Here is a 20,565-nt window from a genome sequence, read left to right on the forward strand (position 1 = left end):
GCCATTGTACTAGAGATGGGCCTGAATCAAAACTCTGATCCAATTACTCATAAACGTTGGGTTAAATATATAAATCTGAAAATTTTAATCACTCCCTTAATTTAAAAGAGACCAGATCAAAACTCTAGATCCAGCTCCCTCCACTACTCCCTGTTAAATTCAACCCTAGATCCACACTCTGTGGCCTAGATCTGCCTCTAGCAAATAGCTTTTTGAAAGCCACAAAGAAGCCATATTAGATACACTATATACTCATCTAATTCCTTTTGAAATTTTTATACTTTCTAGTAATGTTTTGTTTTCCTGGTAGTATTGAATATCATCTTCATTAAAGTTTACTTCTAGTACTTGTTGTTAAATGAAACAAACACTCCAGCAATGTAAGGATTAAAGTGTTCTCCCTAGCATCTCCACCAAGCCTTCACTTGACCCTCAATTATTGAAGTTCAGTGGCATTTCTCTGTGCTGGGTACAGACAACTGCAATGCCTACTGAGACCATCAATGCTGGAAGTCTGAATTATTTAATGTGTGGTTTTGGAGTCTTGACTGAAAAATAAATCTCTTCCTGTTTCTTCATCTGAATGTTGTATTTCAGTATATCGGCATGATTTTGAGGCTACCCAAATCTTTTATTATTCTATTTATTTTATTTCCATATAGAGTTAAGTCTTACTGTCTAGTATATTAGGCATATTTTATAGTCTGTATCTTACTGAATTCCCATTGGTGTTTTCCCAGAAAAGAAAACAAAAGAATCTTGTGTATCAGTAATGTGCTTAGTCTGAGAGTTTTGAAACTTGCATTCACAAGGTGTCTTTGAGCAGCCCCTAAATGTGTTTAGAATATTTCCTCTCCTTTTAGGACACAGTTGCTAAGCAGGTAGATCTTACATCTTAATGCATGTTTTAGTTCATCCCTCCCTGCAGACCAACCTTAGTTTAAAAATCCTCTTTCCTTACTTCACTCTATATGAGAAAAATCTCTAATATTTGTTCTCTCTCAATATAATTATTGGCTTGATTCGCATTAGGGCCAGAACCCAACTCCTGTGACTGAGAAAGTGTAAGTCAATGGGCCAGTCACAGGTCTTATCTGTAGAGATCCTATTTCACATCCTATGTTAGTGAAAGTTAATTTGGTGATCCATAATTTTGCAGAATCACTAGAAAATTCAATAGGTTTTGAGCCTCTGGACTGGAATAGTAGCAGTACAGGCTGGAGGTCAGGACTGAGATTTATTTGCAAAACTGTGTGAAGAAGATTACAAAAACCAGTGCTACTAGTCCCTCTCTTTCATGAATCTAGTAGGGAGGTGGCGTATGTCCATCTAGTGCCATTCTGACTCCTGTGAAGAGGATGCAGTCTGCATCTGATATGTACCTTCAAGGTGTTTTGCTATGTGGCTGAGGCAATGCATTCAGGGATCTTCTCACTATACCAGCCTCGGAGTCACGTCCAGCACCGGAGCGACCGAGGGTACAAGCGCCGATAGTGCAGGGACGCTCTGCACCGTCTTGGCCCTTGCGCTCTGCCTCATGGTCGTCACAGTCCGAGGGCGGCTCACGCTCAGCCTACCCTGTTCCAAGCCATGGCAAGGATGACGTGGGTCACTGGCAGGAGGAAGGCCAAGACCCTAATCAGGAGCCTTCACAATGGTCCTTCTGGACCCCGTGGGCATACCACCAAGCCCAAGGGGTTCTGTCAGGGGCCTCCCACTCAGAACTCCGGGTGCCAGAGGCCACCATAAGTTGTCTTCCTCCGGGGTGTATAGAAGTGACTGCACTTACCCCAGCACAGGCCCCAAGCCCCAGTTAGTGGATCCTGGACAACAGGACCCTTCACAGCAGTTTCTGCCACAGGATCCCCTGGCCCCTGTGGCATCCTCCTCGTCCTCTCCAGACGAGGCAGTAGCAGGGACAGCAATCTCTGGTCCTCCCCCAATAGACCTTCGTGCCTACCAAGACCTTCTATGTAGAGTGGCACATAATACGACCCTCCAAGCTGAGGAGGTAGTGGAGTTGGAGGACATCCTTTCAGCGGAGGCCCTGTCCCAAGTATCTTTGCCCATTATCTGCACCATTCAGACCAATGCCAAGACAATCTGGCAAACCCCCGCCTCCATCCCACTGACGGCCAGAGGAATGGAGAGGAAATACTTTGTCTCCTCCAAGGACTACGAGTAACTTTATATTCACCCTCAGCCATGTTCACTAGTGGTGGCATGCCAGTCACCATCCAGGATCCTTCCCCTCCATTTTGAAATCATCTCTCCCATTTCCACTGTGCGTGGTCCCATATAACTTCAGACTGTTGGGTTCTTCGCACAGTGGAAAAGGGATATTCTCTTCAGTTTTCTTTCTCCCCATCTCTCTTCAGGGACCTTTCTCATGAGCAACTCCTTACACAGTAGGTCCAAACGCTCCTGACCATGGGAGTGATCAAGGAGGTTCCAAGGGAGCTCAGGGGCAGGAGTTTTTACATCCGTTACTTCCTAATCCCCAAGGGCAAGGGCGGGCTTCGACCTATCCTAAATCTGCGCAGACCCAACAAATTCATGGTAAAGCTGGAAGTTCCGCATGGTTTCGCTGGGGACCATTATTCCTTACCTGGAGACTGGTATGCTGCCCTCGACATGAAGGACACATACTTCCACATAGTTATTCATCCAGTGCACAGACATTTTCTTTGCTTTGTGGTCAATCACGAACACTACTAATTTACCATCCTTCCCTTTGGCATGTCAACGGCTCCCAGGGTGCTCACCCAAGTGTATGGCCGTCGTGGCAGCCTCCCTTCATCAACAACAGATCCAAGTGTTTCCGTATCTCGATGACTGGCTTATTCGGGGCCGCACCAGGGACCAAGTATAATCCCACGTTCGACTCACCATAGACATGTTCCGCCAGCTGGGCCTCCTGCTCAACACCAAAAAGTCGACTCTGGAACCAACCCAGAGAATAGAGTTTATCGGGGCAGTCTTAGACTCCAGACTCGCCCGAGCTCTCCTACCGGATGCCCGTTTTCAGTTGCTGGTGGACATCTTCCGCAGCCTTCAAAACTTCCTGACTTCAATGGTAAAGACGTGCCTGAGCCTTCTGGGGCACATAGTTTCATGTGCGTACATAACCAGGCATGCCAGACTTCAGCTTCTCCCGTTTCAGGCCTGGCTGTCAACAGTATATCGGCCAGGTTGAGACAGCCTGAGCATGGTGGTCACTGTCCCAGAAGTGATTTTAACCTCCCTCCACTGGTGGTTGGACCCCATGTCGGTGTGTGAAGGGGTACCATTTCATGCCCCACAACCCTCCTTGTCCCTAGGCACAGACGCATCATCTCTGGGATGGGGTGCCCACCTCGGGGACCTCCGAACGCAGGGTCTATGGATCGCATCCGAGCTATCTCTTCACATCAGTGTGCAAAAGCTGATGGCAGTGTGCCTGGCATGTCAGGCGTTTCACAGGCACCTACATGGCTGTTGTGTGGCGGTCCTCATAGACAACACCACGGCTATGTTTACATCAACAAGCCAGGGGGAGCCCGGTCATCCCCCCTCAGTCAGGAAGCCATTCGTTGGTGGATCGCCTCAGCAGGTCCTTCCAGTCTCACGAGTGGTCAATTCGCCCAGATGTCATCCACTCCATCTTCCTGAAACTTGGGGGTTTCCCCAGGTTGACCTGTTCGCCTTGTGCAACAACTGGAAGTGCCAAGTGTTCTGTTCTCTCCAGGGACATTCCCTGGGTTCCCTAACAGACGCCTTCCTACTTCCGTGGAAAGACCAGCTGTTCTACGCCTTCCCTCCGTTCCCACTAGTCCACAGGGTCCTGCTCAAGTTATGCAGGGACAGAGCACGTCTGGTTCTGGTCTCACCAGCGTGGCCCAGGCAGCACTGGTATACCACACTCTTGGAGTTATCAGTAGACACTCTGATCACACTCCTGCTGTGACCGAACCTGATCTCAGAAGAGCACGGACGCCTCTGTCACCCTCACCTGCAATCGCTCCACCTCACAGCATGGATGCTGCATGGCTAACTCGGTCAGAGCTGCTCTGCTCACACTCGGTGCAGTAGGTACTGCTAGGTAGCAGGAAACCCTCCACCCGAGCCACATATTTGGCCAAGTGGAAATGGTTTTCCTGTTGGTGTGCTCAGAACGGCGTGCCCCGCCTGCAGGCTTCGGTGCCTTTCATCCTGGATTATCTCCTGTCCCTAAAACAAGAAGGTTTGGTTGTATCGTCTATCTGGTGCACCTGGCAGCCATTTCGGCTTTCCACCCGGGGAAACATGGTCGCTTGGTCTTTTCCAACCCTATGGTCGTCAGATTCCTTAAGGGACTGGACTGTCTATACCTGCAGGATTCCCTCATGGGACCTTAACTTGGTCCTCTCCAGGCTTATGAGGACCCTGTTCAAGCCGATGGCCACCTGCTCGCTCCTGTACCTCTCCTGGAAGACAGCCTTCCTTGTGGCTATCACCTCTGCAAGGCATGTATCCGAGCTCAGAGCCCTCACGTTGGAACCACCGTATACGGTGTTCCATAAAGACAAGGTACAGCTGCAGCCTCACCCTGCCTGCCTTCTTAAGGTAGTGTCAGCCTTTCATATCAACCAGGACATCTTCCTTCTGATCTTCTACCCGAAACACACGCTACTCGACGGGAGCAACAGCTGCACTCTCTGTGTTTGTAGGGTTCTCGCCTTCTATCTTGAGTGCACGAAGCCGTTTAGAAAAACGACCCAGCAATTTTGTTGCCATGGCCGATCGGATGAAAGGCCTCCCGGTCTCCTCACAGCGCATCTCTTCCTGGATCACGGCCTGTATCCGTGCCTGCTACAACTTGGCCGGTGTCCCGACAACGCACCTCACCGCTCACTCCACGAGGGCTCAAGCCTCATGGGTCGCTTTCCTGGCCCAGGTTCCAATACAGAAGATCTGTAGAGCTGCCACTTGGTCATTGGTACATACCTTTGCCGCTCACTGCACGATAATTCAGCAATCCAGGGGCGATGCTGCATTTGGTTCAGTGGTTCTGCACTCTGCGGTACCTCACTCCGACCCCACCGCCTAGGTAAAGCTTGGAAGTCACCTAATTGGAAACAATATTCGAAGAAGAAAAGACGGTTACTCACCTTTGTAACTGTTGTTCTTTGAGATGTGTTGCTCATATCCATTCCAAACTCGCCCTCCTTCCCCTCTGTCAGAGTAGCCAGCAAGAAGGAACTGAGGAGGCACTGGGACAGCTGGGGTATATATCCAGCGCCATGAAGGCGCCACTCCAGAGGGCTTCACAGCCGACCTACTGGGTGTTGCTAGGGTGAAAATTCTCCGACGATTGTGCACGCGGCGCGCACACCTAATTGGAATGGATATGAGCAACACATCTCGAAGAACAAAAGTTATGAAGATGAGTAACCGTCTTTTCTGTGATAGGAGAGCCCTCCTGATAGGAAGGCAGATAGGCATTGCTACAGAGAAGTGAAGGAGGTTTGAGTAAGCACATTTGTCTTGGCCAGGACAATGTTATGAGGATAACCCTTTCTCATTCTCAAGACCTTGCTCGAACTGCAACAGGAAAGAGTGAGAGAGAGGCAGGTAAGCATATAGCAAGGTACAAGATCATGGTCTTACTAAGAAATCTCTCAAGGAGTCATGGCTATAAGGAGCAGAAAAGGCAAAATTTCATGTTGATTGGGGTACCAAAGAGGTCTGCTTCTGGGAGACCTCAGGCTTGGCAGATGCTGTTGAAGACAAAGTCATAGAGCTCCTATTCATCTTCCTGATGGAAGAGGTCAGAGAGTCTGCAGTTGTGTGGCCTGGTAGACAGACCACTGAGATTTCTATCTGATGGGAAATGCACCAGTTTCAGTTTCAGCAATTCTGTGAATAAGGATTGGGATCTTACTAAGCCCTGCTGGTTGACATAACACATTGCTACGCTGTTGTCCAGTATTACCCTGACAGAGTGACCCTGTATGTTGTGAAGGAAGTGCTAATAAGCATATTGAACAACTCTTAGCTCTAGAATATTGATGTGGAGTGTGGTATCTTGTGAGGATCACCTGGCCTGAGATTCCTCCCCAAATGGGAGGCATCTGTAATAAGGATCTTTGAGGGTGGGAGATGTGAAAATGGGGTTCTCATGCAGTGCTTCATTGTGTCCTTGGATCAGCTGAGAGTCTCCAGAATTTTCAGAGGTACCATGATGAGTTTGGAGAGACTGTCTGTTTGGGGTGTACGCAAACCTTACAACATCTGAAGGCACATGAGGTGCAGTCTTGGGTAAAGCATTACAAACGTGAAGGCTGACATATAGCCCAAGAGCTGTAGGTAGGTCCTTGCAGTTATTTGTGGGCTGTGCTGTATTGCTGAGATAAAACTGGATAAAATGGAGAATCTCTCCTTAGGCAGGTAGGCTCTTGTAATAAGAGAGTCTGGAGTAGCTTTGATGAAGTCTATCCTTTGGACTGGGGTCAGTATAGACTTCTTCAGATTGATATGGAGATCCAGAGACTGAAATAAAGGTAGTACCCTGGAGGTTGCCGACTGACCCTCTAGAGCGGACCAGCCGCTGATGAGCTAGTTGTCCAGTACCACAATATCCCAGTGATGGAGGTATACTTCTAACACAGAGAGGATAATCTTTGTAAAGGCCCTCAGGGCTGTTCAGATCCCGAAGAAGACAAGACTCAGTTTTGGTAATGATCTGAGACTATTAAAAAATGAAGGAAATGCTTGTGGGATGGGTAGATGGCTACATGAAAGTACGTATCCTGTAGTCTGAGGGTGATGAAGCAGTTTCCTGGATCTAGGGATGAAACTATGGTGGCTAGTATGATCTGAAATGCTTTGAAAGGAGATAGGTGGACAAGATTCTGAGAGAGAGGATTGCTCTCCATCTTCTGTCTCTTTTGCTGACTAGGAAATAGTTGGAATAGAACCTTCTTCTGACAAACTCAGGTGGCACCAGTTCAATCTTCACCAAGAGTAGGAGAGATTCCAGTACTGTTTTAAGAGGATTAAACTCATTCTTGAAATAGAACAAAAATAATGTCTGTCCCCAGCAGAAATGTAGTTGTCTTTCCTCCTAACATTGTGTTGCCAGCCTGTGCTTTCTGAAACATGGTGTCTCATAGAAAAAAAAAAAACACCTTTTAAAAAATTCTTTAGTGTTGTGAGACAATTAATTAATTGTATTTCTCAATGATGAATCTACACCATGGTTGGACTCCGATAGAGGCTCGCAGCACTGGGCCTCTCCAGCACCACAGCCAGTACAAGTGACCTGGCGCCGTTCTCTATCTCCAGGCCAGAAGAGACAGCACAAGCCTGTGCGCACCGGACTCAACGGTGCCATTGACTCTCCAGGGCGCAGTGCGGATCGGTGCCAGCGAGGCGCTGGGGAGCAGTACTAGGCTAAGGGCCGCTTCCATAAAGAGCTGCTTGAATCTAAAGTCCCACTCCTTTTTGGTCCAAGGTATGAACACTTCTCAGCCTGGTGAGACTCCCCAAGGCACTTCAAACAGGAGTTGTGGGGGTCTCCTGTTGGCATAGGCTTTGAGCAGGCTGAGCAAGCTTTGAAACCCGAAGCCTTGGGCATGAGCCCAAGCAGCAGATAGGGAGGAGAGGAAGGACCCCTTCCAACCCACTAAATTAAGTCTAAACTTATCACTATCTCTATAACAACTACTGCAACTATACTAACTATACAACTATAACAGCTATCTAACAACGGGAAGCAAAAAGCTAGGGAGAGTGGAGGACAGCTATGCCACGCTCCACAGTTCCAGTGACCGTCACGGGCGGTTAGAAGGAACTGAGGAGGCACTGGGTTGGCTGGGGGGTGTGTGTGTGTGTGTGTGTGTATATATATATATATATATATATAGCACCATGAAGGCGCCACTCCAGGGGGCTCCACAGCTGACCCACCGGATGTTGCTAGGAAAAAAATTCTCGCACACACCTAATTGGAATCGATATGAGCAAGTACTCGAAGAAGAACTTAGAGACCCTGATCCATCCCAGCCCCTCATCCTTGAACCTGACAAAATGGTCCTTAAATTATTCTCAAACATGGAACTACCTATTTGGATAGTGTCTAGTTATTTTTTCTATCTTGCAGGAATCCTACTACTTGCAAAACTTCCCTTCAAAAGTGGAGACACCTCCATTCCTGGTTTTCTCTTCACTCTTCTCAAGCATCAGATGCTCTGCTCTCTGAGGGCCTAGAGCTGTGCTTCTCAAGCTATCTGATGTGGGGGACTGGCAATTTTTTTTTTCACGCAGTGCATGCAGACCGGCAGCCGATGGCTCGTGGACTGGCACCGGTCCGCGGACCACCACTTTGAGTAGCACTGGCCTAGAGTACCTGTAGGATTTAAAGACACAGGGTCGGTCAGTGAGCTCAGTCAGAGTACATTTGGCCTTCCACTCACCAACTGAGTGCTTCTCAGTTTTTGCCCATCCTACTATGATCAGATTCTTTAAGGGCTTACACAACTTGTTTCCTTCTGTGTGGAACCTGGCCCCCCAATGGGACCTGAATTTGATTCTTAATGCAGTAAGGAACATCCTCCTTTAAACTGATAGCTACATGCTGTCTTCTCCACCTCTCCCTGAAGACTTCATTCCTTATGTCCATCACTTTGGCTGGATGAATGGGAGAACTAGGTGTTCTCAGGGCAGACTGACCATTCACTACCTTCTACAGCAGGGGTTCTCAAACTGGGTGTCGGGACCACTCAGGGAGTCGTGAGGTTATTACATGGGGGTCGTGAACTGTCAGTCTCCACTCCAAACCCTGCTTTTCCTCCAGCATTTATAATGGTGTTAAATATATAAAACTGTGTTTTTAATTTATAAGGAGCAAGCCTCTGAGTGAGACTCCATGTGAAAGGAGTCACCAGTACAAAAGTTTAAGAACCGTTGTTCTACAGAGAGAAAACTACACTGTTCCCCATCCTTGCTTCCTTCCTAAGGTCTCTTCAGAACACCATATTAATCAGGAAATCCGTCCACCAGTGTTCTATCCAAAGCCTCGTGTCTCTGTGGAGGAAACCAGCCTACATAAACTATGTGTCAGGATGGATCTCTCATTCTACCTTGACAGTACTAAGACCTTGCCCCAGACTATTTGTATTTTTTGTGGAGAGGATGAAGGAACAGCCCATTTCCACACAAAGACTGTTGGAGTGGGTCCTGGGTTGCATCTTAATATGTACTATGACACTTCTGGAATACAGCACCCTCACAGAGGAACAGCACACTGCACTAAGGTTCAGTCACATCTGTAGCATGCTTAGATTATGTTCCCATAATAGAAATCATTACGCTATCTTACCTGCTTGTAGAACTGATGCAATGTTTGGTGATGCAGTCCTCTGAACTGTCTTGGATCTGCCTCCTCAGCATGCACCAGTTACTGCTTGGGAGTCTCCTACAGTGGAGCACCCATAGGGACATATATTCAAAGAAGGAGAGGTTCTTTACCTGTACAGTACCTTGAATTCTTAGAGATGTTTTGTCCTTATAGGTGCTTCACATCTGGTTCTCCCTCTGCTGTAGAGTCTTTGCAGTTGAGAAGGAACTGAGTGTTAACAGTTCCGCACCTCCCTATAGGGAGCATGATTCACTGCTTTGCAATCTCCAGTCAAGAGCATATGGCATGCACGCATCCTATTGTGGAGCACCCACAGGTAAGTAACCTCCTTTTCTGCTCTACTGTATAGTATGCACCACCTTGCTACAATTGTACTGGCTTGTGCACTGTTGGAAGTTGGTCTAGACTCTTCAACTTTTCTGAGAACACATATAATAAGGCACATTAGAATATGGTGTTTCAAGCCTGCCTTATAAATTGAAGTGTAAAAAAAATTGCCTCCTTGATGATATCAGCTTGCTCAGTTGCATTCTTTCCCCCAGTAACTGCAGGTAGGTGATTTCAGGGCTATGGGATATTATGATGTGTCAAGAGCAAGGTTCAGAATTCTGAATTATACCTATGGATTGGATCCACGATTTACAGTACTATTTACGGGTTATATGACAGGAAATTATGGCACTCAATATAAACTGTGCCCTATTATACTCCAAAAACTATAACTAAAGAGCTCAGAAATTAACTACCTTGGAGACTACTTGCTGTGTTATGAAAAACAAATATAGGGCCCAACTGAGAGAGGTGATGTGCACCTGGAACACCCAGTGAAGGAAATGGGGTGCTCAACCCTTCTCACAATATAGCCTGTAAATTAGTAGTAGTGGAGATATGAGAAATCTCATGACTGACTGAAAACAGTCATGAGTCATTACATTTTTATTATTTACCTTTCTCAAGGTCCACAATTCTGAGCCCTGGAACAAAGTTTACTGATCAGCTCATCCAGTCACATGTGTGCTTTCTAAGTGACTGCATTGAGTTCTGTGATAATTATCACATAGAAGTAAAATAACATTTTTCCTGGCATTCAAACTATATATCCTTGTTAGTTTCAAAATATACTCCGCGAGGGGGCGGGAATTAAAAATTCTGCAACAAAAAATTAAAAATTCTGTGCACAATATTTTAAAATTCTGCATATTTTATTTGTCAGAATAACACAATATAATTGCCAGAATTTCAAATAATTGAAATTGGTGTAAGTCTTTCAATGGTTCCACAGCTTTGCCCCAGGTTTTTCAGCTCGGCTTCCACAGCTCTTTGCCATATTGTTTTTGGGTGGCCTCATTTTCGCTTGCCTTTCGCTTGCCTTATTGCTACTCTGGTGATGGAATCAGTTTCCATCCAAAGCACATAACTGATCCATCTCCAACGCCTCCTGGCAATGATGGTGCTCAGATCCTTTTGGCTGCACTGTGTCAATAGATCTTGGTTTGAGATTGTTCTGGGCCAAAAGATACGGAGGAGGCATGTTTGGAATGAAGACAGTTTGGACGTGTCATACTTTCTGATTCACCAGCATTATGTACCATAAAGTAGAGTTGAAACTACGCAGCTCTGATAAATCTTAAGTTTGGTTTTGGTGTTGTATTTTGATGATTTCCAGACTGTATTTAAGCTCCTGAAGGTGTTCCTGGCTTTATTGATTTTGTTCCGGATGTCCTGCCTTGTTCCACTGTCCTAGCTGATGGTATTGCCGAAGTATGTGAATGTTTCTACATTGGTGAGAACATAATCCTCTATCCATACAGGTGATGGTGAGGCAATATTAAAGGTCATGAATCTGTCTTATTGCAGTTGATTTTCAGTCCAATTTGCTGGCTGAATGCATTGAGTCGAGTTGTTTTTTCTTGAATATGGTGTTGGGTATGTGATAGGAGAGCGACATCATCTGTGAAGTCCAGGTCTTCAAGGGATGAGAAGAGTGTCCATTTAATGCCCCGTGGCATGTCTTCTGTTGTATGCCGCATTACCCAGTCGATGGCAATGTTGAAGAGGATTGCAGACATGACACACCCCTGATGTACTCCGGTTTTGACTTCAAAACTGAGCTCAATGTGATCAACACTGCATGTAAAGTTGAAATAGAAGCTTTTGATGATGTTGATTATATGGAAAGGAATTCCATATGCCCACAGAATGCACCATAGGTTGGTCCTGTGAATGCTATCAAAAGCCTTCTCAAAGTCTATGAAATTTATATAGAGTTGCCATTGCAAGTGCTGTTCTATTATGTTTCATAGAGCAAATATCTGGTCTGTGCATCCACACCCTTTCCGAAAACCAGCTTGCCGTTTTCCGAGAACGCTATCAACTGCCTATGATATATGCTGGGTTATATGATCCATATATGATCTTACACGGTACTTTGCTTGACGCAGATAAGTATGATACCACGCCAGTTACTACAATCACTGAGAGTTCCTTTCTTTAGTATCTTCACTATAATTTCATTGGTCCACTTATCTGGCACTTTTTCCCTTTCCCAGACTGATATAAATAGAGGGGCCAGGATAGATGCTGCTAATTTAGGATTTACCTTGAACAATTCTGCATTCAAGTTATCCTTGCCAGGAGCTTTCCCATTTTTTAAGGATTTGGTGGCTTGAATGATCTCTTCCTTAGTTACGGTTTCTGTGTTGATATCCAAGATCTTCTTTTGCCTCCTGGATGTTTGCTTCCTCTTTAGGTGGCTCCTTGTTCAGCAATTCTTTGAAATGTTCTGTCCAGTGCATTTCTTGTTCTTTTTCAGTTGTTAGTAGGTTCCTTGTTTGTTCCTGATGAGAGTGTTTGTTGATGTCTGCCATTATGTTACACTAATAAAATGATACCAACAGGATCTTGTAAGAGGGACAAGGCAAAATGCCACATTTATTGTAAATACAACAAAATATTACTATATGCAATTTCTATATAAATCCATTCACACACACACATTCACACAGGTTCTGCAAAAAGGTTGTTATAGTTACCAACCTAGACGTTGCTCGTGCCAAGTCACTGGCCAGGTGGCCTGGACATGAGTGGAGCCGAGTCATTGTCAGATGCGCATCCGATGCTCCTGGAGGGTGGTCGTAGAACCAGACTCAAAGAACATAGTCCCTGGATCCAATTTTTATAGGTCTCAATACAAGTTCAATACAAGTCTATGGAAGTTGCTTCATTATGCTGAATTTACGATTGAGATGACCATCAGTCAGCAGGTGGTACATCCATGACAGCTCCATGATGGCTAGGTGTTATCTTCTTGTTCTTCCATGATGCGTTTTGGGTGGATTCAGGTTTGCCCTCTGGGGGTCATCCGGTTATCTCCACTTTGCATATTCTTCGTCCCATCGATACCAAGGTTGAAATTCTTAGGATTAGGCTGGCACCATTTACTAACCAATTATTTCCCTGCTTCAGGCTCTCAATTCCATGCACTCATTGTTCATTCTTTTACTTAACAACACAATCTATGACTCTTGATTCATTCAACAAGTTTTATCCCACTATCTATTTTTCCCTCTTTGGATACCAAGATTTAAATAGGCATGACAAGGCGCCCCCGTGGGGAAAGAGCATCAGGGTATTGTTTTAAAAAACAGCACGGTTTTCTCAAAGTTCTTATCACTTTCCAGCACAGACTCTTTATCCTGTACTGGCCTGAAATAATTAGCACTTTGGCCTTGCATTTGTTTGAGTGAAATTCAACAGCATGGAACTGATGTTCATACCCTTTTACAATACCTATATACTCTTTTGTCTATCTTTATTTCTACTACTACATAATTATAATTCTGTCATACTTACCTAACTTTGAGGGTGACCCAACAATTTACCACTGAGAAGCTGCGTCATTTTGTAAACAGTTCCTTGTTCACCACGAGCAACTGCATCCTCTGCTTGTGTTACCAGATTATCAATATAATACCATTTGTCCGCTGTCACAAGGCGTTTGACCTCCCAGTGTACCTTGCTATAATGCTTGTGGTATTTGTCCTTTAGCCTGTGGGATTTTGTGTCTAAAACTTTTTTCTTCAGGGCTCATCTGGTTTCTATGGCGTTCCATGTACTGGGTGTAATCCACTCCTTCCTTCTCTTTTGCCTGTAGCCTAGACAGGCTTCACTGCTCTATTTATAAATTGCTGTTACTTTCTCCCACTTCTTGTTGATCTCTTCATCTGCATTCCCCTCCTCTTCATCAAGGTCTGCTTGAAACCCGTTCTTTAACTGCAGAACGAAGGTTTTCTGAATTTCAAGGGACTTTAGCTTGTCAATATCATAATGTCTATGTCCCTTGTTTGGTGGACTCACACAGCTCAGTTTTAGCTTAATGAAGGCTGTCACAAGGTGGTGGTCGCTGCCAACATCTGCACCCCTTCTCACTTTCACATCTGTCAGTGAGCGTTGCCATTGATCATGATATGGTCAATCTGGTTCTTATCTCTGCCATTTGGAGAACACCATGTCAGCTTGTGAATTTCACAATGTTCAAATAGGGTTCTACCGAAGACTAGGGAATTCATATTATAGAAATCAACAAGCCTTTCTCCGTTTTCATTCATGGTGCCACACCCATGTCTTCCCATTGCTCTGTCGTTGTTTGTGGTGTTCTTACCGACCTTGGCATTCAGGTCTCTCGTGGCGTGGTACTCTCTATAACTCTGCCTGTAGTGTAAGGTAGAATTTGTCCTTTACTTCTTCATCGCTGTCATTTGTCGGAGCATAGCACTGAATCAGGGTGATATTATGTTTCCCTTTCAGTCTGGCCCTCATAAGTCTGCTGCTGATGGATTTCCATTCATGCAGGGAATGCTCCACTCCCTTCTTCAAAAGGATGGCAACACCCTCATGGTTTTGTCCATCATCCTGTCCAGAAAACAGCAGTTTCTCCCAAGGCTGCTGTTAATCTTCCTGATCCTGTCCATCTGCTCTCGCTGATACCCAGGATGTCTAAGCTGACAATTATTTTGGATGCTTTGAAGACTGGATAGAGGGTGCCATTTCAGTCTTAATTCAGGACCATCCTCATTCCTGCTTGAGAGCAGGCAGACGTCATCCATATCTAATCTTTTCCTTCTGAAAGGGGGATGGGCCTGTTATACACTTCCTACACACACACTTCCTTTAACACCAGAGGGTGTTAAAAATAAGACAACATAGGCCAGGATAATTCCAATTGCTCCCATGTGACCAAAGCAATAGCAGTGTTCAGATCTTCTTCCCTCTCCAGGGGCATCTACAAACTTCTGCTTGTGATGCCAAACACATTGTCATGACAGGACATGAGGATGTATGGTCGAGGTGATACATCCTCACTATATCTAGCTGTGTGGTAAATGCAACTCTAATGGACCTTGAAAAATCTTGCTGTGTAGAGGTGCAACAGGTTCTGGTTAATTCCAGGAAGCAGTCACCTCAGTTGTGAGTTTAAGTGGTATAGATTAGTGTATTCCATAGCTGACAAATGTGTAGATCCTGTACAAGTACAAATACAATGTATTTTTAAATACTTACTACATTTAAGGTCTTTAGAAATACAGTAGAACCTCAGAGTTACGAACTCCTCAGGAATGGAGGTTGGTTGTAACTCTGAAATGTTCATAACGCCGAACAAAACATTATGGTTGTTCTTTCAAAAGTTTACAACTGAACATTGACTTAATACTGCTTTGAAACTTTACTGTGCAGAAGAAAAATGCTGCTTTAACCATCTTCTTTTAAATAAAACAAGCACAAAAACAGTTTCCTTACCTTTATTTTTTTTAAAGTAATTTAACACTGTACTGTACTATATTTGCTATTTTTTTTGGGGGGTCTCTGCTTGCATACTTCCGGTTCCAAATGCAGTGTGTGGTTGACTGGTCAGTTCATAATTCTGGTGTTTGTAACTCTGAGGTTCTACTGAATTTACATATTACATGCATTAGATATTTTTTCAGAGTACAGTTAGTAGTAAAAGTAGTTTATCATGAACTTACAGATAGGAAATCTGTCTTTGTATATGACACAGATAAGACATTTATTAAAGGTCTAGTTAGTGTACCCACATTAGGACCCAGTTTTATCATGGGACCTTAATTTGATCTTGACACATCTCATGAATTCTCCTTTTGAATCCATAGCAGATTGTTCTTTATATCATTTATATATTTAAACACTTTTTATAATATCCATTATATCAGCAGGATGGGTGAGGAAGTTGCATGTTCTTATGGCAGATCCACCATTCACTGTTCTTCATAAAGATAACACTGTCCTCAGAGCTCACCCCAGATTCCTTCCTGAAACGTTTTCTGAGTTTTATAACAATCAGTTAATTTTCTTTCTGAAATCTCATGGTCATAAAAGAGTATAAACTGCATAATTTAGTTGCTAAAAGAGCTTTTGATTACTACCTAAATGGGACAGGAGAGTTTTGCAAGTCTGCTGAACTTTTTATTTCTTATGTCATACCAGTCCTGCTTAGTCATTACCTTCTTGGGTGAAACAGCATATTGAACAGGCATATAGGGTAGCATCAATTCCTCCTCTTATTGGAGTTAGGTCACACTCAACCAGAGCAATAGCTACCTCTATAGCACATCTCAGACATGTTCCAATTCTTGAAATACAGGAATATATATAGGAATATATTGCAATCATACCTTTACAAACACTATTCATTTGATTTGGCATCAATATTAGATGCCTTGTTTGACAGCAGTTCTGCAATTCTTATTCAGTTCGGACCCTGAGTCATACCATTCAGTCCTGGGGTATTGGCTTGTCTAGCAAACTTATGAGTGGGAATAAGCAGAGAATGCTCAAAGAAATGAAGGTTACTTGTATCATGTCCTTCAAAATGGACTCTGAATATTCACCCCCCCCCATCCCCTCTTCATAGGAGACGTAATGAGATTTGACTGCAGAAGTGGTCAAAGGAATTGTGGCGGCCTGTAGTGTCGCACCCCTTTTTATAGCCTTGCTCTCGGAATGGTCAGGAAAAACGAGGGAAGGGGCTAGAGGAGGTGTGCAAGTTCTCCAGCGGGCACTGCCACATAACGTTTCCACCATCTGATATGCATGGGATGATGCATCGTATGAGTGTGACTATGCAGAGTCTATCTTGAAGAACCTTGGTTACAAGTAAGTAACCTCCATTTCTGTTCCAGATTTTGGTTCCTGTTACCTCTAAATTGTTTGTTATTTAGTGTATGTATTGTATTACAGCAGTGCCAAGAGTCTTCCTTTGTGCTACGTAATGGTGCAGTTAATGGGGGAACAGTTAAAAAAGCGAGAAAGGTGTGATCTGTTTATTAATTTTATATTGCGGTAGAAGAGATATAGCTCTCTCTTGCTCTTCTATCCTGTCACCTGGCAATTAAAGCTGACAGTATTTTTAAAATACTAATTCTGGTCCTTTAAGTACTAGCTTTGAATGTGATCTCAATAACCTGTTGCATAGATTTACTTTTCAACAAAAAGTTAACCTTTACATGACTAGTAAAAAATGCCTCCATGTCTAGTCTCTAGAAAATTCTTTTGTTGATGGCAGTGATTATTTCTTGGTTGAAGAATCCTTTTCTGGCAAATGAAGTTTATAAATGGCCTTTAAATATCCTTGTGTTAGTTACAACCTGTTGACTTATTCAAGTGCATATGACAGATTGAACCATGTTTGTTGTGACTATAAGATCAGCTGGCTGAAAGATCTCTGAACCGTATGGCTGTGCTGTCCACACTGCCCCGATTTTTAAAATCTCATTTTGTAATTGTCATGCTATCAACATCCATATTAATCAAAGGAACCAGTCTTTGTCTCCTAATGCCTAGCACAAGTACAAATGTGGTTCTCGATAATTCGATACAAAGAAAACCGTTCAAGCTTTTCCTATTTTTTCTTTGCTGGCCTTCTGATAGGCTTGCAGGGGATTCCAAATATTGCCGGTAAGTTGGCTCTTCAGTTGTTTTACTAGCTTCTTGTTCAGAAATGTATTCGCCTAAATTCTGGCTGAGCTGTGCTTGATAAAGTCTGGAGGACAGGGAGCAAAGATGTCCTTCAGCTGCTTTTCACAATGTTGGCCTGATCCCCAATGTGTAATATAAGGCAGCCTGAAGGATTGGGCACTGATGTGAATAATGGGAACATCAGGATTATGATTCATAGAGTCCAAGGCGAGAAGGGACCATGTCATTATTTAATCTGATGTTCTGTATAATACAGGCCATAGAATGCCCCCAAAATAATTCCTAGAGCATATTCTTTAGAATAACTTGACTTACAAATTCAGTGGTGGAGAATCCACTTTGACCCTTGGTAAATTGGCCATGACAATCCCTCTGATCAAGATCTTCTCTGACAGGAAGCAGACAACGTTCTCTGAAAAGGCACCATAGAGCTGGTTCCCCTCTGTATTTCCTCATTCCAAAGAAGGGCCAACTGACAGGCTGTATTCTGGATCTCTGTGTGCTCAATAGGTTTATAAAGAAAGTCAAGTTCTGGATGGTGATGCTCCCCTTGATTATCCTTTCCCTTTCCTTTCCCAGGGAGGTTCGCAGCTCTCAACATGAAAGATGGCAATTTCCACATCGATGTTCACCCTGCTCACCAGAAGTTTCTCCATTTTATGGTTGGAAACTCTCATTATCAGTTCCATGTCCTTCCTTTTGGTATCGCAGCTGCTCCCTACGTCTTCGCCGTCATTGCAGCCAAACGGCCACTCAGTATTCCCCTACCTGGACAACTGGCTCCTCGTTGCGTCATCCCACAGGCACCTCTTATCAGCTATCTTGGCCCTTCATGGTCTACTCTCTGCTCTTGGGATTTGCATTAACAAAGAAAAGTCAGTTTTCGTACATACCCACCAGATCACCTTTATTGGTGCGTGCCTGGACTCCACCTCTTGGTGAACCACTTTGCCACTCTCGCTTCTATCATTACCTTGCACTGCACCTCACACCGCCATCCACCGATTTCTTTCCCTACTTGGCCACATGGTGGCCTGTAAATCCCTAATGCCCCATGCCCACATCCACATGCACTGCCTTCAGCTATGGCTCCTGTCTATCTAAAAGGCACAGACAGACCGCTTGGACAAACCCATTGTGCTTCACCAGGTTGTTCTGGCCTCCCTTGCATGATGGACTGACCTGTCCGAAGTCCTGGTTGGCACCCCCTTTATACCTCCTACGCTCTCTCCATGGATGCCTCTTGCACTGCCTGGGGTGCCCACCTGAATGGTCACACCGCCCAGGGCCTCTGGACAGCACGAGAAGCTAGGATGTGTGTCAACATCTTGGAGTTGAGAGCCGCTTGTCTTGCCTATCAGGCATTCCTCCCCCTCACACAATCCTATCGCATTCAACTTTTCTCCAACAACATGGCTGCAGTAGTCTATATCAACAAGCAAAGTGGCGCCAAGTCTCCCTCCCTCTGTGCGGAGGCTGTCCACATCTGAACCTGGTGCATCAAGCAGTGTCATGCTACAGGCCACATATCTCCCCGATGCCAACAGCTCCCTCATGGACATGCTCAGCAGGTTCTTTTACGCAAACCATGAGTGGGAACTGCACAATCCCAGCCTGCATTCCATTTTCCACAGGTGAGGCTCCCCTTACTGGGACCACTTCATGACCAGCAAGAACCATAAACTTCCCCTTTATTGCTACAGAGGGAACTGTGGAGGCAGTCCCCTGGGGCGCAATACCCTTTTCCTCCCCTGGATTGGCAACTTTCGGTATGCCTTTCCACCCATTCCCCCTGCTTCCCCAAGTCCTGGGCAAGGTTCACCGGGACTGAGCAATGGTCATACTGATAGCCCCCTTTTGGCCTCACCAGTGTTGGTTCACCTCACCTTTGTCTCTCCGCTCATCCCCCACTCTGCCTCCATGGACATCTGGATTTCCTCACCCAGGTGTAGGGACATCTCCAGCACCCCAATCCAAGCTGGCTCCACTCATGGCTTGGTATTTGGATGCAGCTCGCAAGTAAACAGGGCATGCTCTACCTTGGTGTGCAAGGTCCTCTTGCACAACAGAAGACCATCTACCAGGGCTTGCTCTCAAGCGAAATGGAAACCACCTGAGCTCACCGCCACCATTATGTTCTAGACTCCAAATCCATTGCTATTCTCTTTTGACCACCTTCTTCAACTCAAACTATTGCTTCTCACCCACCGTGCTATATGGATCCACCTGGCGGCACTTAGTGTCTTCCTCCCTCTGGTGGATGGCTGCGCTATCTTTACTTACCCGACCACTGTTTCCTCAAAGGTCTGCTCAACGTCTTTCGACTAGTGCTTAAGTTGACCCCTTCTTGGGACCTTAATGTTGCTGTCTCTGCTCTGACCAAGCCACCCTTCGAACCCCGCATGATGTGCTTGGTCTCCCACCTCTCAGTGAAGGTGATCTTCTTGGTTGTCATCTTGTCAGCATGAAATGTTAGCAGATTGGCAGCCATGATGGCTGATCCCCCCCCTTTCACTCTCTTCCATAAGTACAAGGTCTCCTTACACCTGTACCCCAAATGCATCCTTAAGGTAGTGTCCACGTTACACCTGAAGCAGTGCATCCACTTCCTGATCTTCTATCCCAGACCCCACGCCTCCCACAGAGCCAGAACATTGCACTCTCTTGATGTCTGCCGTGCACTGGCCTTCTACCTCCAATACACCCATGCCTTCTGCACTTCATCCAGGCTCTTCATTCCCATTGCTGAACATTGCAAAGAACAAGCCCTCTCCTTGCAATGCATTTCCAAATAGATCTCCTGTTGTATTTACGAATGCTACATTCTGTCCAAGATACCTCCACCTCTTGAAGTCAAACTGCTCCAGGGCTTGAGCATTTGGCCCATAAACTGTAAAGTGGATCAGATTAAGTCTGAGCTGTAAGTAGAGCCACATAAATCTCCTGATATCATATTGCTGTGGGAAAACTAATCATCTTTACCACCTATAAATTCTCAATAAACAGGATTAAACAAGAAGCTCTTTCAATGGGGAATTAAAACTGGTGGAGAAATGGGATACTAATGTTCAAATACCCTGTAAGCTTTATGCAGTGTTTCAACAGACGTGTGCTTTTAGGAGGTATCTTAGTAAAGCAGTAAGGCCAGCTGGTTTATACTGATTATTTCCTGAAGAATTATCACCTATTTAATG

General features: G+C 44.9%; 1 protein-coding gene across 3 annotated transcripts in view; it reads left to right on the plus strand.

Annotated features, from left to right (window-relative positions):
- LOC140896285 (E3 ubiquitin-protein ligase RNF182-like) overlaps positions 1-20,565 on the plus strand; it is a 69,273-nt gene that overhangs the window by 9,583 nt on the left and 39,125 nt on the right. The window lies entirely within an intron of this gene.

Source organism: Lepidochelys kempii, chromosome 12, assembly GCF_965140285.1.
Source record: "Lepidochelys kempii isolate rLepKem1 chromosome 12, rLepKem1.hap1, whole genome shotgun sequence".
NCBI lineage: Eukaryota > Metazoa > Chordata > Testudines > Cheloniidae > Lepidochelys > Lepidochelys kempii.